Source organism: Schistocerca gregaria, chromosome X (assembly GCF_023897955.1).
Source record: "Schistocerca gregaria isolate iqSchGreg1 chromosome X, iqSchGreg1.2, whole genome shotgun sequence".
NCBI classification, from domain to species: domain Eukaryota; kingdom Metazoa; phylum Arthropoda; class Insecta; order Orthoptera; family Acrididae; genus Schistocerca; species Schistocerca gregaria.
In genome coordinates this window covers 98,510,425-98,525,973 of record NC_064931.1, presented here as the reverse complement: position 1 = coordinate 98,525,973, position 15,549 = coordinate 98,510,425, and the positions used below count along the sequence as shown (strand labels likewise).

Here is a 15,549-nt window from a genome sequence, read left to right as displayed (position 1 = left end):
ATGTTTTTTACATACATGTTGACTATGTGAATAGACCATTTTCTTCGAGGTAATTCACAATGTTCGAATGCAATATATGTTTCAAAATCCTCATGCATATTGACATTAATGATATGAGCCAGTAATTTAGTGGATTACTTCTACTACCTTTCTTGAATATTGGTGTGACCTTTGCAAACTTCCAGTCTTCGGGGAAAAGATCTTTTGTCGAGCGAAGGGTTGTATATGATTGTTAAGTATGGAGCTATTGCATCAGCATACTCTGAAAAGAACCAAAGTGTTACACAGTCTGGACCAAAAGATGCTTTTATTAAGTGATTGAAGTTGCTTCACTACTCTGAGGATATCTACTTCTATGTTACTCATGTTGGCAGCTCTTCTTGATTCAACTTCTGGAATATTTACATCATCATCTTTTGTGAAAGGTTTTCTGAAGGCTGTGTTTAGTAACTCTGCTTTGGCAGCACTATCTTCGGTAGTATCTCTATTACTATCACACAAAGAAGGCACTGATTGTGTTGTCACTAGCATACTTCACATACAATCAGAATCTCTTTGGATTTTCTGCCAGTTTTGATACAAAGTTTCGCTGTGGAAACTATTTTAAGCATCTCACATTGAAGTGTGTGGGAGCTGAACCAGATGCAAAAATCATCAACATACAACACCAGCGTAACCAAAGAGGTTATAAGTCCATTGATGGTGATGAGGAAGAGTGTGACCCTGAACACAGAACCCCGTGGGATACCATCCTCCTGGATCCGAGGGGTGTTGACTGAAGTGCCAACTGTAAGCTGGAAGAGCCGATGGGATAAAAATTCGTAGATAAAAATCAGAAGGGGGCCACAAAATCCCCAGTCATGGAGGATAATTAACATATGATGGCACAAAGCTGTGTCATATGCCTTATGTAGGTCAAAGAAGACCGCGATATGGTTTCGGCGTTTAGAAAAACCCCGTCGGACTGTTGATTCGAATTTGAGAACATGATCAGTAGTAGACTGCTCTTCCCAGAAGCCACACTGATACGGAGACAAAAGGTCCCAAGATTCGAGTACCCAACATAACTGAAAGCTAACAATCCTCTCAAGCAGTTTAAAAAGTAAGTTGATCTGGCTAATCGGTCAGTAGGTGTTGAGAGACACTGGGTTCTTCCCAGGCTTAAGTACAGGGATAACTATGCTGTCTCACCATTGCAAGAGGAAGACACCCATGAGACAAATGCAGTTGGATTTCCTCAGTAGATGATATCTATAGGTAATGTCCAAGCCCCCCCCATGAACCATGGACCTTGCCGTTGGTGGGGAGGCTTGCGTGCCTCAGCGATACAGATGGCCGTACCGTAGGTGCAACCACAACGGAGGGGTATCTGTTGAGAGGCCAGACAAACGTGTGGTTCCTGAAGAGGGGCAGCAGCCTTTTCAGTAGTTGCAGGGGCAACAGTCTGGATGATTGACTGATCTGGCCTTGCAACATTAACCAAAACGGCCTTGCTGTGCTGGTACTGCGAACGGCTGAAAGCAAGGGGAAACTACAGCCGTAATTTTTCCCGAGGACATGCAGCTTTACTGTATGATTAAATGATGATGGCATCCTCTTGGGTAAAATATTCCGGAGGTAAAATAGTCCCCCATTCGGATCTCCGGGCGGGGACTACTCAGGAGGATGTCGTTATCAGGAGAAAGAAAACTGGCGTTCTACGGATCGGAGCGTGGAATGTCAGATCCCTTAATCGGGCAGGTAGGTTAGAAAATTTAAAAAGGGAAATGGATAGGTTAAAGTTAGATATAGTGGGAATTAGTGAAGTTCGGTGGCAGGAGGAACAAGACTTCTGGTCAGGTGACTACAGGGTTATAAACACGAAATCAAATAGGGGTAATGCAGGAGTAGGTTTAATAATGAATAGGAAAATAGGAATGCGGGTAAGCTACTACAAACAGCATAGTGAACGCATTATTGTGGCCAAGATAGATACGAAGCCCACACCTACTACAGTAGTACAAGTTTATATGCCAAGTAGCTCTGCAGATGATGAAGAAATTGAAGAAATGTACGATGAAATAAAAGAAATTATTCAGATAGTGAAGGGAGACGAAAATTTAATAGTAATGGGTGACTGGAATTCGAGTGTAGGAAAAGGGAGAGAAGGAAACATAATAGGTGAATATGGATTGGGGCTAAGAAATGAAAGAGGAAGCCGCCTAGTAGAATTTTGCACAGAGCACAACTTAATCATAGCTAACACTTGGTTTAAGAATCATGAAAGAAGGTTGTATACATGGAAGAACCCTGGAGATACTAAAAGGTATCAGATAGATTATATAATGGTAAGACAGAGATTTAGGAACCAGGTTTTAAGTTGTAAGACATTTCCAGGGGCAGATGTGGACTCTGACCACAATCTATTGGTTATGACCTGTAGATTAAAACTGAAGAAACTGCAAAAATGTGGGAAACTAAGGAGATGGGACTTGGATAAACTGAAAGAACCAGAGGTTGTACAGAGTTTCAGGGAGAGCATAAGGGAACAATTGACAGGAATAGGGGAAAGAAATACAGTAGAAGAAGAATGGGTAGCTCTGAGGGATGTAGTAGTGAAGGCAGCAGAGGATAAAGTAGGTACAAAGACGAGGGCTGCTAGAAATCCTTGGGTAACAGAAGAAATATTGAATTTAATTGATGAAAGGAGAAAATATAAAAATGCAGTAAATGAAGCAGGCAAAAAGGAATACAAACGTCTCAAAAATGAGATCGACAGGAAGTGCAAAATGGCTAAACAGGGATGGCTAGAGGACAAATGTAAGGATGTAGAAGCTTATCTCACTAGGGGTAAGATAGATACTGCCTACAGGAAAATTAAAGAGACCTTTGGAGAAAGGAGAACCACGTGTATGAATATCAAGAGCTCAGATGGCAGCCCAGTTCTAAGCAAAGAAGGGAAGGCAGAAAGGTGGAAGGAGTATATAGAAGGTTTATACAAAGGCGATGTACTTGAGGACAATATTATGGAAATGGAAGAGGATGTGGATGAAGATGAAATGGGAGATACGATACTGCGTGTAGAGTTTGACAGAGCACTGAAAGAACTGAGTCGAAACAAGGCCCCCGGAGTAGACAACATTTCATTAGAACTACTGACGGCCTTGGGACAACCAGTCCTGACAAAACTCTACCAGCTGGTGAGCAAGATGTATGAGACAGGCGAAATACCCTCAGACTTCAAGAAGAATATAATAATTCCAATCCCAAAGAAAGCAGGTGCTGACAGATGTGAAAATTACCGAACTATCAGTTTAATAAGCCACGGCTGCAAAATACTAACGCGAATTCTTTACAGACGAATGGAAAAACTGGTAGATGCAGACCTCGGGGAGGATCAGTTTGGATTCCGTCGAAATGTTGGAACACGTGAGGCAATACTGACCTTACGACTTATCTTAGAAGAAAGATTAAGAAAAGGCAAACCTACGTTTCTAGCATTTGTAGACTTAGAGAAAGCTTTTGACAATGTTGACTGGAATACTCTTTTTCAAATTCTAAAGGTGGCAGCGGTAAAATACAGGGAGCGAAAGGCTATTTATAATTTGTACAGAAACCAGATGGCAGTCATAAGAGTCGAGGGGCATGAAAGGGAAGCAGTGGTTGGGAAAGGAGTGAGACAGGGTTGTAGCCTCTCCCCGATGTTATTCAATCTGTATATTGAGCAAGCAGTAAAGGAAACAAAAGAAAAGTTTGGAGTAGGTATTAAAATTCATGGAGACGAAGTAAAAACTTTGAGGTTCGCCGATGACATTGTAATTCTGTCAGAGACGGCAAAGGACTTGGAAGAGCAGTTGAACGGAATGGACAGTGTCTTGAAAGGAGGATATAAGATGAACATTAACAAAAGCAAAACGAGGATAATGGAATGTAGTCAAATTAAAACGGGTGATGCTGAGGGAATTAGACTAGGAAATGAGACACTTAAAGTAGTAAAGGAGTTTTGCTATTTAGGAAGTAAAATAACTGATGATGGTCGAAGTAGAGAGGATATAAAATGTAGACTGGCAATGGCAAGGAAAGCATTTCTGAAGAAGAGAAATTTGTTAACATCGAATATAGATTTATGTATCAGGAAGTCGTTTCTGAAAGTATTTGTTTGGAGTGTAGCCATGTATGGAAGTGAAACATGGACGATAACTAGTTTGGACAAGAAGAGAATAGAAGCTTTTGAAATGTGGTGCTACAGAAGAATACTGAAGGTAAGGTGGATAGAGCACGTAACTAATGAGGAGGTATTGAATAGGATTGGGGAGAAGAGAAGTTTGTGGCACAACTTGACTAGAAGAAGGGATCGGTTGGTAGGACATGTTTTGAGGCATCAAGGGATCACAAATTTAGCATTGGAGGGCAGCGTGGAGGGTAAAAATCGTAGAGGGAGACCGAGAGATGAATACACTAAGCAGATTCAGAAGGATGTAGGTTGCAGTAGGTACTGGGAGATGAAGCAGCTTGCACAGGATAGAGTAGCATGGAGAGCTGCATCAAACCAGTCTCAGGACTGAAGACAACAACAACAACAATGTCCAAGCGGTGATCATCTGGTTTTGGACGGAATCCAGGCCTTGGGCTGGGTCATATGAAGACGTAAGAGCCTGCAAGAATTCCCCTTCAATGAAACGTTCATTATAGGCTTCAGCTTGGCGGGGGTTGAAACAGAAGGGGTTCTTTCACCTCATTGTTTCTGCTGGAGAAGAGCAGCAGAATAGGAAGAGGATGCTGTCGTAAAGTGTGTCACACGGTGTCCAGCAAGGACTGAGGGATCAGTCCACAAAGCACCCTTTAGGATAAGACCCTGAACACTTGAGTGTTGCTGGCAGCTTAGAAGCCTACGGAGCTTAGAACAAATCTGGGATGAAGAGGCATACACCCCAAGGAGGAAACCTAGCACTCCCAGCATTCCTTTTTACTCTGCTTACTAAGGTATTGCGCCTTAGCACAGAGAAGCTTAAAAGTGATAAGATTAGTCTGTGAATGGTGTCATTTAAATCATTGCACCCCGTCGTCGGCCCTGGATAACAATTTCTATGTCATTGATCCAGCACGGTACCCATCGACAATGCTCTCTTACAAAAGCAAGCACACATCGACATACGTCATCAGCTTCGTGGTTGCACCACAATTTTCCCACGATCCATTTTCATAAGTTTCTACATAAAATAGTATTATGTTTTTACGTATGTCCCACAGACACTCTCTCATTCAGTCCTGTGTATACAAACAACAAAAATAATTAGCAGATAAAGTGATTTTATATACTGAGAATTCTGGTAAGACTTTAGATGATAGGAAAAGACAAACTGCTATTGTTCCTAACTGAGTTTTTTTTTTGGGGGGGGGGGGGGGGAGAGGAAGAAAGAGAGAAAAAAAAAGGCTGGCAATTTTCTAAATCTCTGGAACTATATGAGATAAAATTCTGAAATTTTGATAGGATTCTTTTATTAATAACAAAGGATGGTATACCAAGTTTGAACAAAATCAATTGATAATTTCTATGGTTTATTTAGATTCGTAGGGGGTAAGAGTTTACGTTCCTACTAGATGTTACTGGAGACCTTTCTCATGTCTAGAGGCATCAGCTGCACTGCGACTTATAGCAACGACAGAATTCTACAGCCACCATGATACACAACTGCATGCTATATTGCAATAAATATTATTCAGTAATAACTTGCTATGTTACAATATGTCAGATAATTCTTATTACACTTTTTTAGACTTCGAAAGCTGTAGCTTGGCTTGATGAGTTACTCCAAAAAATAATCCTGTATGACATCATGGAATGAAGGTAGTCATAGCATGCTAGTTTTTTTTATTTTTATGTCATCTGTGTCTGACAAGATTCGGATTGCAAATAAAGATTTGTCGAGGCACATCAGCAGTTCTGAGCTATACACCTTCCTGTTGAATTTATTATCGAGTTGTAATACCAAGACTTTAACACTGTCTTCTATCTGCTCCTCCTCATCTTTTGGGCATATGCAGGCATGAAACCTCTTTAAAAGTTGCAAAGTGCGTATAGTGTGTTCTTTCAAAGTAGAGTGGCAAACAATTGGCTAGGAACCATTTATTAATGTCCATGATAATTTCATTAACTGATCTTTCTGAGATTATACTTGATTTGCAATTTATTGCAGTGTTTGCATCATCTGCAAACAAAATGAACTTGGCACCTGCTTATGTCACTGATGAAAGGTCATTGAAGAAGAAATGTTAAGATCCAAAATTGGAACCTTTTGGGACACCACGCATAATTAGTTACCAGTTTGATAATGTCTGATAACTTAATACATCTATCTTTGCCATGGGCACCACCTGTTTCATGTCAGAGATAAAGCATTTGAACAGTTTTGCACCATTTTCTTTTATAAGTCTAATTTACTTATAAAGATATTGTGATTTACACAGTCAAATTCTTATTCTTGATCACAATATAAACCACTAGCCAGTAATATATTGTCGAATGAATGAACTAATTTTTTGCTGTGTGTGTAGGTAGCCTTCTCAATGTCAGAATACTTTAGATAGCTCAACTATGGCTTTGAAAATGTTTTATTTCTTGGAAGATGGTTATGAATCTGGTTGTACACCACATTTTTTAGAATTTTTGGGAATGCTGTCAAAAGTGAAATTGGATGAAAGTTTGGTATTTCTTTATCTCCTTTCTTAAACAAAAGCTTAACTTAATCATATTTCAATCGGTCAGGTCCCCCTCTTGTTAGCTGCCATTTAATATACTTGTTATAGATATCCCAGCTACTACTGAAATACCTAATTTCTAGTAACTCAAGTGTCAACTTTTCCCGAGTACTTGACGACCAATATTTCTTTTTAAATTTATCTTGAAAGTCACTCCAAAAATAAAATTCTTTTGAATGGGCTGCTACCCAATTGGTATCATCCCCTTCGAAATAATTGAGGACAAAGTCAATTTTCTTTGTGTCATCCAAACATCTAGGCAGTCATCTGGAAAATAACCCCAGGAAATAAGTAGGATAAACATTTGAAACAGTATCCCATTGCAGACTTAAGGAAAGTACAAGAATAGGTTCCCAGATATGTGAGTGGCTCAAAGACTTTTTCAGTGATAGAACCCAGTATGTTGTCCTTGATGGCAAGTGTTCATCAGAGACAAGGGTACTGTCCAGAGTGCCACAGGGAAGTATGATAGGACCACTAATATATTCTATATACATAAATGATCTGGCCGACAGGGTGGGCAGCAGTCTGTGGTAGTTTGCTGATGATGCTGTGGTGTATGGGAAGGTGTCCAAGTAGAGTGACTGTAGGAAGATACAAGATGACTTACATAAAATTTCTAGTTTATATGATAAACGACAGCTCGTCCTAAATGTAGGAAAATGTAAGTTAATGCACATGAGTTGGAAAAACAGACCTGTAATGTTCAGATACAGCATTAGTACTGCCCTGCTTGAGACAATCACATTGCTTAAATATCTGGGCAAAATGTTGCACAGCAAAATGAAATTTAATGGACATGTGAGGATTGTAGTAGGGAAGGAGAATAGTCAACTTTAGTTCAATAGAACAATTTTAGGGATGTGTGGTTCCTCTGTAAAGGAGACCACAGAACACACACTAGTGTGACCCATTTTTGAGTTCTGCTTGAGTGTTTGGGACCCACACTAGGTCAGATAAAAGGAAGATATCGAAGCAATTCAGAGACAGGCTGCTAGATTTGTTACAGGTGAGTTTGGATAACACGTGTTACAGGTGAGTTTGGATAACACTTAAGTATTACAGAGATGCTTCAGGTACTGAATTGAAGGCGACTTTTTTTTCCCTTGATGAATGATACTGAGAAAATTTATAGATCCTGTACTTGAATCTGACTGCAGAACAATCCTACTGCCACCAACATACATTTTGCATAAGGATCACGAAGATAACATATGAGAAATTAGGGCTCATACAGAGACACAAAGGCAGTCATTTTTCCATCACTTTATCTGCGTGTGGAATAGAAAAGGAAACAACTAATATTGGTCCACGTTACCTCCACCACACACCATACAATGTCTTGCGGAGTATGTATGTACATGTACATGTACACATAGAACGTCTCCTTTACATTTAAATTTTGGAAACTGCTTAGAAAAGTTTGGCCCATTCTTATCCTTTATTTTAGTTAATTCCTTCAAGTCCCCACCATGCCTACTACCAGACATGCACCGCTGCCCAGAGCGTTGCAATACTTCATTCAAATTTGATGTCATTCTGAGCAGTGAGTCTTTTTTTTAAACATCATTTTGAAAGACAAACTTGAATTATAATCAGCCTGTATACAGCGTACAACCTAGACTAGAAAGAGCAGTTTCTCTTGGGAAGCTGGCCACTTTATTCCAGAGAGAAATATCTGCTATCAGAGTGGGCACGGAGGAGAATTTACACAGACACTACAAGAATCGTAGTATCTACATTTAATCTGATAGCCAAAAAACTCTGAAATCTCTATCAGCCCCTGCAACAGGATCAAAAGTCACTGTGGAATGCCATGAAGAACTTGTGAGACTAGGGAAAAGCAACATGGTCAACCTACTGAGGGTACCTGGTCACTCACGAATTAGTGGCAATGGACAAGCTGAAAAATTGATCAGGATAGGCTTGATGACTCCATTTACTGGACCAGAAACTGTCCACACAATCACCTAGGTAATGTAAAACCAAAAGCACATAGCTGGATCACAACAGGCAGAGAACAGAATATTGGCCTATGCAACAAAACAGAAACATGGCAAGCTAATGATGCTGAAGCCACATTTCAAGAGAAAGTGTGTAATCCTAGACTTTAAGAGGAGACAGACATGCCCAGACACATGAGTACCCATGTGCATGCTCATGCGCGTTTTGAAATTAAATATTCTTGGAACGCTTTGGCACACCACATTTTGACTTCATCACCACTGTGGTTGTCTCAGTGCTGGAATAAAATTCTTTCAAATGATTTAAACTTTCTACAAAGTATGATGACATACTTAATATTTTAACAATAGAAGCACCAGACTGATGTACACATGGTAGTACAACATGGGTCATTTTTAACCCTCAGTAGGAAACCATCATTTTATTAGTATTTGGGTGGTGTTTTGAGTGTCGCCATATTGATGATATATTCAGCAAGACTCTAATGTGTAACCAATGGATAATCTGGTTTCTAAAATGAATAGTACACTGTCAAACTTAAATTTTCAGAAAAAAACTTTTTTATTTCAAATTTTACAGAAGAATTTCCACAGTCTTTCAATCAATCATTGTTAAAACAAGTAAGTAAAACAATGTTACAATGGTTTTCTTTATAAAAATATTGAAACAGTCAAAACATACTGTTTAAGTGAATACTAATGCTATTTTTACTTTTACAGATAAATAAGGTAAGTACTGAGTGTTTGTGAAAGATTCTAAAATGTAGCAGGTGACTAAAATGAACATGAGTTTTAGCTTGGCACCTTTTGCACACATACTAGTTGCACTTTAAGCATACGTTTCATGTTTTACTTCCCTTTTTGTTGTTTGCTGGAAACCTATATTTGACAATGCCTTCTGTTTCCATATTGGCCAGTGCCAGTAGTGAGTGCATGCGAGGTGAGATTGGCTCCTCTCTGCAGTTTGTAGGGATCAACAAGCTCATCTGCTACTCTGAGGATAAAGTCTCAGCATGAAATCTTTTTAAAGGTAAGAAACTTAAAAACTGTGTGGGCATTGATCATGGAAAGGTCAAGAATATTGTAAAAGACATGCACAGGCCATAGGTGGGTGCCAGCTCTGACACTGTAGCATCTATCCAATTGGTCAATTATATCGACACCGCCCTTAGTTTCATTATAAAACTTCTCAGTTTCTGGTAGTTTCTTCTCAGAATTCTAATTCACCTGACATACAGCTCGATGTTACTCGGAGTAAGTACTTTCTTTTCTGTTTCTCTTGGTATACTGTGAGAAGATTGTCACCTGACTTTTACAAGTGTGTTTCTTACAATATGTTGTCCACTTCGTGCCGCGTGATCTCCAAAGAGTGCCAACTAAACTTGTTCCTTTTTGTTTCAGCACATCTGCCAGTTTCACAGAGGTGAAGAAGTTGTCAATTGGATGTTACGACCACAGTTGAGCAATGGCTGTTCCAGCTTCATAATAGTATGCTTGGATTAAGGGTTTCACGTCTGCCACATTTAGGGAAACCATTCAGGATATAGCACTTGACAGCATCACACAAAAGCCAGTATTTTATCACATACTTGTCAGGTTTACTCAATTGTACTGTAGGAATGGACATCTGTAACTGCAAGAATATAGGTGCTCGTCAACAGTCATTGTCTCACCTGGCTTGTAGCAGACAATGCAATTGTCAATAAATGTATTCCATATTTCTCAAGAAAGGCAAAATATATCAGTTTCCCTACACTGTCTTCCAGACATAGAATCAAACCTAAGATCACTGTATATTTCTGCAAATCTGTTCCTCGACATGGTGCTTTGAAAGAAAGGAGGTCCCCACTTATTGCTCCATAAGTCTTTGCATGAAATACCCTGAGTGCCATATTCTCCACGGTCGTAGAGTAATCCAATGGAAGCATCCAGGCTTAGAGACCACTCATTATTCCCGTCTCTGCTGTGAGCCTTTTCTTCGGTGTAATTTATCATCAGTTTCAAGATCAGGTCACTGACACACAGCCGCGCTGAAGAGGTTGGCGAGTCATTTACAACATGTCGTTTGGTGTGTCCCATTGGCCCAGGTATCTCCCGCGACACATTCTGGCCACTGCGCTTACCTGCTGTGTGTCCACTTGGTGCCACTGGAACTCTCCACATCCTTGCCAAGGAATGAATGTTGCACTGCACTTCCTCGTCCTCATCCATGATGAGCTGTTGCACCACATCTGACGCCCAATGTAATGTGACCGTGTCCACCACTCTGTCAACTGTCTGACTAGCATGCCATTGCCGTCTTGTAAGTTGTCCACAACACCTGGATCTACACCACCTTGACGATCATCACTGTCAGCTGCAAATTTAATCGTACGTCAAAATTCTTTCTAACTGGTGAGAGAGAGTGCGTTTGAGTTTTGAACAAAGTGACTTACTGACTCCATCAGGTACCTGACTGAAAACTCCTCTGCCCTGCCATCCTTGTCCTTTTCGAAGGCCCCACCTTGTATTGCACAAACATTAGGCTCGTGGTCAGGAGGAATGTCCAAATCCTATGGTAGAATCCGTAAATCCAACATCCAAAGAGTAGAAGAGAGACAGCAATACAGTGGACGGGATGCTCACTGACTTAAAAACTTGTGTAGAACGGTTCATGCTAACATTAAGCAAGAGGTAGGTTATCATGAGATGGATTCGATTCTGCTTCACTTAAGTCAGTAGTTTCAACTGGAACAAAATCGTCGTCGTCCTCTGCACTCATCTGACTACCAGATTCATGACTCGGTTGCATTGGTGAAACATTCTCCAGACAGTTGAGAATCTCTGATTCCACAACGTTACATCGTCTTGCCATCATAGCTTCAATGACATGAACTCGTGTAAATAAACTGTAAGCTCACATCTCGAAAATTCTCATGCAGTCTGAGAGACCACACCTCATGAATTAAGGGTTAATATTATCTGCACAGTCATTAATATACAACATGAACAGCAAGGGACTCAGCACACTTCCTTGGTACACCCCTGAAGTTACTTCTATCCTCTGCCACTGACTCTCAATCAAAGATAACATGCTGTGTCCCCTGACCTCCTTGTAGATGGGTGTGACCTGCACCCCCTGTGCTTCCCTGCAAACATTGTGTGTTACAATGTATTCATACTACCCCATGGCATATTGAGGTTGGTAATGGAATGGCAAGTTTCCATTTGACACCGACAGCAGTCGTGCAGGATCGGTCGAACCTAATTGTATGTACCTGTTAAGCACACCTTCAGCAGCTCCACACCACAAGTATCCTCTGCCGCTGTGATTAGGACGGCTGGTGGCAGCTGCTCGCCCCACTTGCGTTTGGAGCCTCATTGCACCAACACGATAATTAGTGCTTAGGGCAATGAGTCTCCTCCTAGTTGCTAATATATGAACTGGACTACTACTTGCTGTAATTTGCAATGATGTTTGTTTGCTTTTAGAAATACAAGTTAAGTATATCTTCCATTTGTTGTGTTAGCTTTTTCATAAATCATTTCTGCTCCTGACCAGGTTTCTAATGATGACAGTTGCCCCACCACTCTGTAGCCCACCTCTCCTTACCACTATACACAAAGTCTTACACAAGCTTTGGCAACAAGACGTACTACCTACATGCAGCTATCTTCAAGTCTTAAATTCAGCATCTTACTGTTTCATCGTATTTTTGCTTGGTTTTTGCTGTTCTCGATTTTCCTGAGTAGCCAGTGTTTCCATTCCTTGTGCTGTTTATGTTTCAGGTTCCCGGGTTGCTGCATTTGCACCCTCTTTTTTCTTTCTCTGGGCATCACTCTCTCACTAACTTTGCCTTTCGCTGTTTGTCTCTGTGCACTGCTTGATTCATATAGGTAAATTGCTCTAACTCAGTTTATTCAGTTTCACAGTCAACAAATGGTTGAATTGCTTGAAGTGATGAATTGCTTCATGATGGCAGAGATGACTTCACACAAGACACCAGAGGCAATGGCAGTGCCACAGCCTGCATATGTGCCACTGTTTCATGAGTTTGACGAGAGATAGGTAGACTGCACAGAATACCTCATACAGATCAATGCACACATCGCATCATATCACATACCAGGTACAGACAAACATTCTTATTTCTGGCCAGCAGGCTACATGGAAAAGGAGTGACTTTATACCACCTGTGGGCAAAGTTGTTTCCCATCTCACACCCTGAGTTGGTAGACTATGAAGACCTATTGTAGGTGCTTATGAAGTAGTATGATGGCTGGTTGGTTTAAAAGAGGGGGGAAGGGACCAAACTACGAGACCATCGGTCCCTTGTTCCTAGTAAAACAATGCCAGAAGTGTGAGAATAAAATAGATGAGACACATAACACAAAACAGAAAGAAAGGAAAGAATGAAGGAAAGGCTACAAACACTAAAAGAAACAAAAGGACAAGAAAACAACAGAGATATGCAAGTAACAGTTAGAAGAGAGTAAAATAAGGAAGCAGATTACAGTGGCTGGCTGACCACGAAAATAAGAAGGAAAAGCCAGTCACCTAGCAACACATTAAAACTACCACCCTAAAAGTACTTGGGTGGAGGACACAGAGGGGTAATGGACATGCGCCAAAATTCAGATCGTACGATAAAACCCACCCTCACAAATGAAACATAAAAGCAAATCAGCCGATGAGGCATTGTCTGCTAAAATCAATGATAACGAGTCCGGCAACAGAAGACGAAGTCGCAGGGCAGGCAAAGAAGGACAGAGCACAAGAATATGGGCCAGTGTCAACCGTGCGCCACACCGACACTCAGGCAGGTCTTCACGGCGCAGGAGGTAGCTGCGGGTCGTCCAGGCATGGCCACTGCGGAGCCGGCAGAGAACCACAGAGTCCCTGCAAGAGGCCCTTATTGAACACTCCCACACATTCGTGGTCCTCTTAATGGCTTGCAGTTTGTTGTGCGTCCTGAGATTTTGTCATTCCGTCTCCCAAAGCCGAAAAACCTTGCGGCGTAATAATGAACAGAGGTCAGTTGCAGGGATGCCCATCTCCAGAAGTGGTTTCCGTGTAGCCTGCTGGCCAGCCTGTCAGCAAGTTCATTTCCTGGGATTCCGACGAGACCAGAAGTCCAGGCGAACACCACTGAACGACTGGACCATTCCAGGGCATAGATGGACTCCTGGATGATGAGGGTAGCACTGGTTGATAGTTTTCAGGCTGCTCAAGGAGTCAGTACATAAAAGAAAAGACTCCCCAGGGCATGAACGGAGAAATGGCCACCAGCTCTGCAGTGAATACACTGCATTCATCAGGTAAGAAATGCTGTACAATATGGCCACCATGAACGTAGACAAAGCCAACGTAACCATCAGCCATCGAGCCGTCAGTGTAAACCACTTCAGAGCCCCGGAACACGTCAAGATTCGAGAGGAAGTGACAGTGGAGTGCTGCAAGGTTAATGGAGTCCTTAGGGCCATGTGAAAGGTCCAGACGAAGCTGTGGCCGAGGCGTACACCATGGAGGCGTACGTGAATGGACCACAAGTAGAGGTGCTGAAGAGAAGGACTCCAGTTCGGAGAGAAGGGACCGCACGTGAACGGCAACTGTTAGCCCCGACCCAGGCCACCGATGCAGGAGATGGACTGCTGCGGGCGGGAAAAGGAGATGGTAATTTGGATGCTCAGGAGAACTACAAATGTGTGTTATGTAACTGGCAAGCAGTTGTGCACGTCTGACTTGCGATGGAGGGACCTCAGCCGCCACCAGTACGCTGGTCACCAGACTCGTCCTGAAAGCTCCTGTGACTAGTCTAACCCCAAAGTGGTGCACAGGGTCGAGTAAATGCAATGCTGAGAGCACTGACGAATGATAAACCACATTCCCACAGTCAATTCGGGATTGGACAAGGGGTCTGTAGAGCCACAGCAGCGTAGAGCGATCTGCACTGCAATTGGTGTTGCTCAAGCAACAGAGGGCATTGAGGTGCTTCCAGTACTTCTGCTTAAGCTGACAAAGATGAAGAAGCCAAGTCAATAGAGTGTCGAAAGCTAGTCCTAGGAATTGATATGTCTCCACTACAGTGAGTGGATCGTCATGAAGGTAAGGTTCTGGGTCTGGATGAATGGTACGATAGAAGGGCACGATATACGACTTTCCGCCTGAAAACTGGAAGCCGTGGCCTAGAGCCCATGACTGCGCCTTGTGGATGGCTCTATGCAGGCGACGCTCAGCAACACCAGTACTGAAGCAGCAGCATAAAATGCAGAAGTCGTCTGCATACAGAGAAGGTGAGAGGGAGGGCCCGACAGCTGCAGCTAGACTGTTAATGGCCACTAAAAATAGAGATACACTCAATACAGAGCCCTGTGAGACTCCATTATCCTAGATATGGATGGAACTATGGGAGGCACCAACTTGGACACGGAAAGTACAGAGTGACAGGAAGTTTTGGATAAAAATTGGGAGCAGGCCACAGAGACCCCACACATACAATGTGGCAAGAATATGATGTCGCTAGGTCATGTCATAACATATGCTTTATGTAAGTAAAAAAAGATGGCAACCAGGTGTTGCCATCTGGAAGAAGACTGTTCAGATGGCAGACTCGAGGGACACAAGATTATCAGTGGTAGAATGACCGTGGCGGAAGCCGCCCTGATGTGGAGCCAGTAGGCCATGTGACTCCAGACCCAACCCAACCGCTGACATACCATACATTCCAGCAGCTAACAAAGAACGTTGGTGAGGCTGATGGGCCGATAGCTATCCACATCAAGTGGGCTTTTACCAGGTTTGAGCACTGGAATGACGGTGCTCACCTGCCATTGAGATGGAAAAACGATATCACACCAGATCCAGTTG

General features: G+C 42.0%; 1 protein-coding gene across 2 annotated transcripts in view; it reads right to left on the bottom strand.

The window, feature by feature from the left end:
* LOC126297883 (AP-3 complex subunit mu-1) overlaps nt 1–15,549 on the bottom strand; it is a 162,536-nt gene that overhangs the window by 121,943 nt on the left and 25,044 nt on the right. The window lies entirely within an intron of this gene.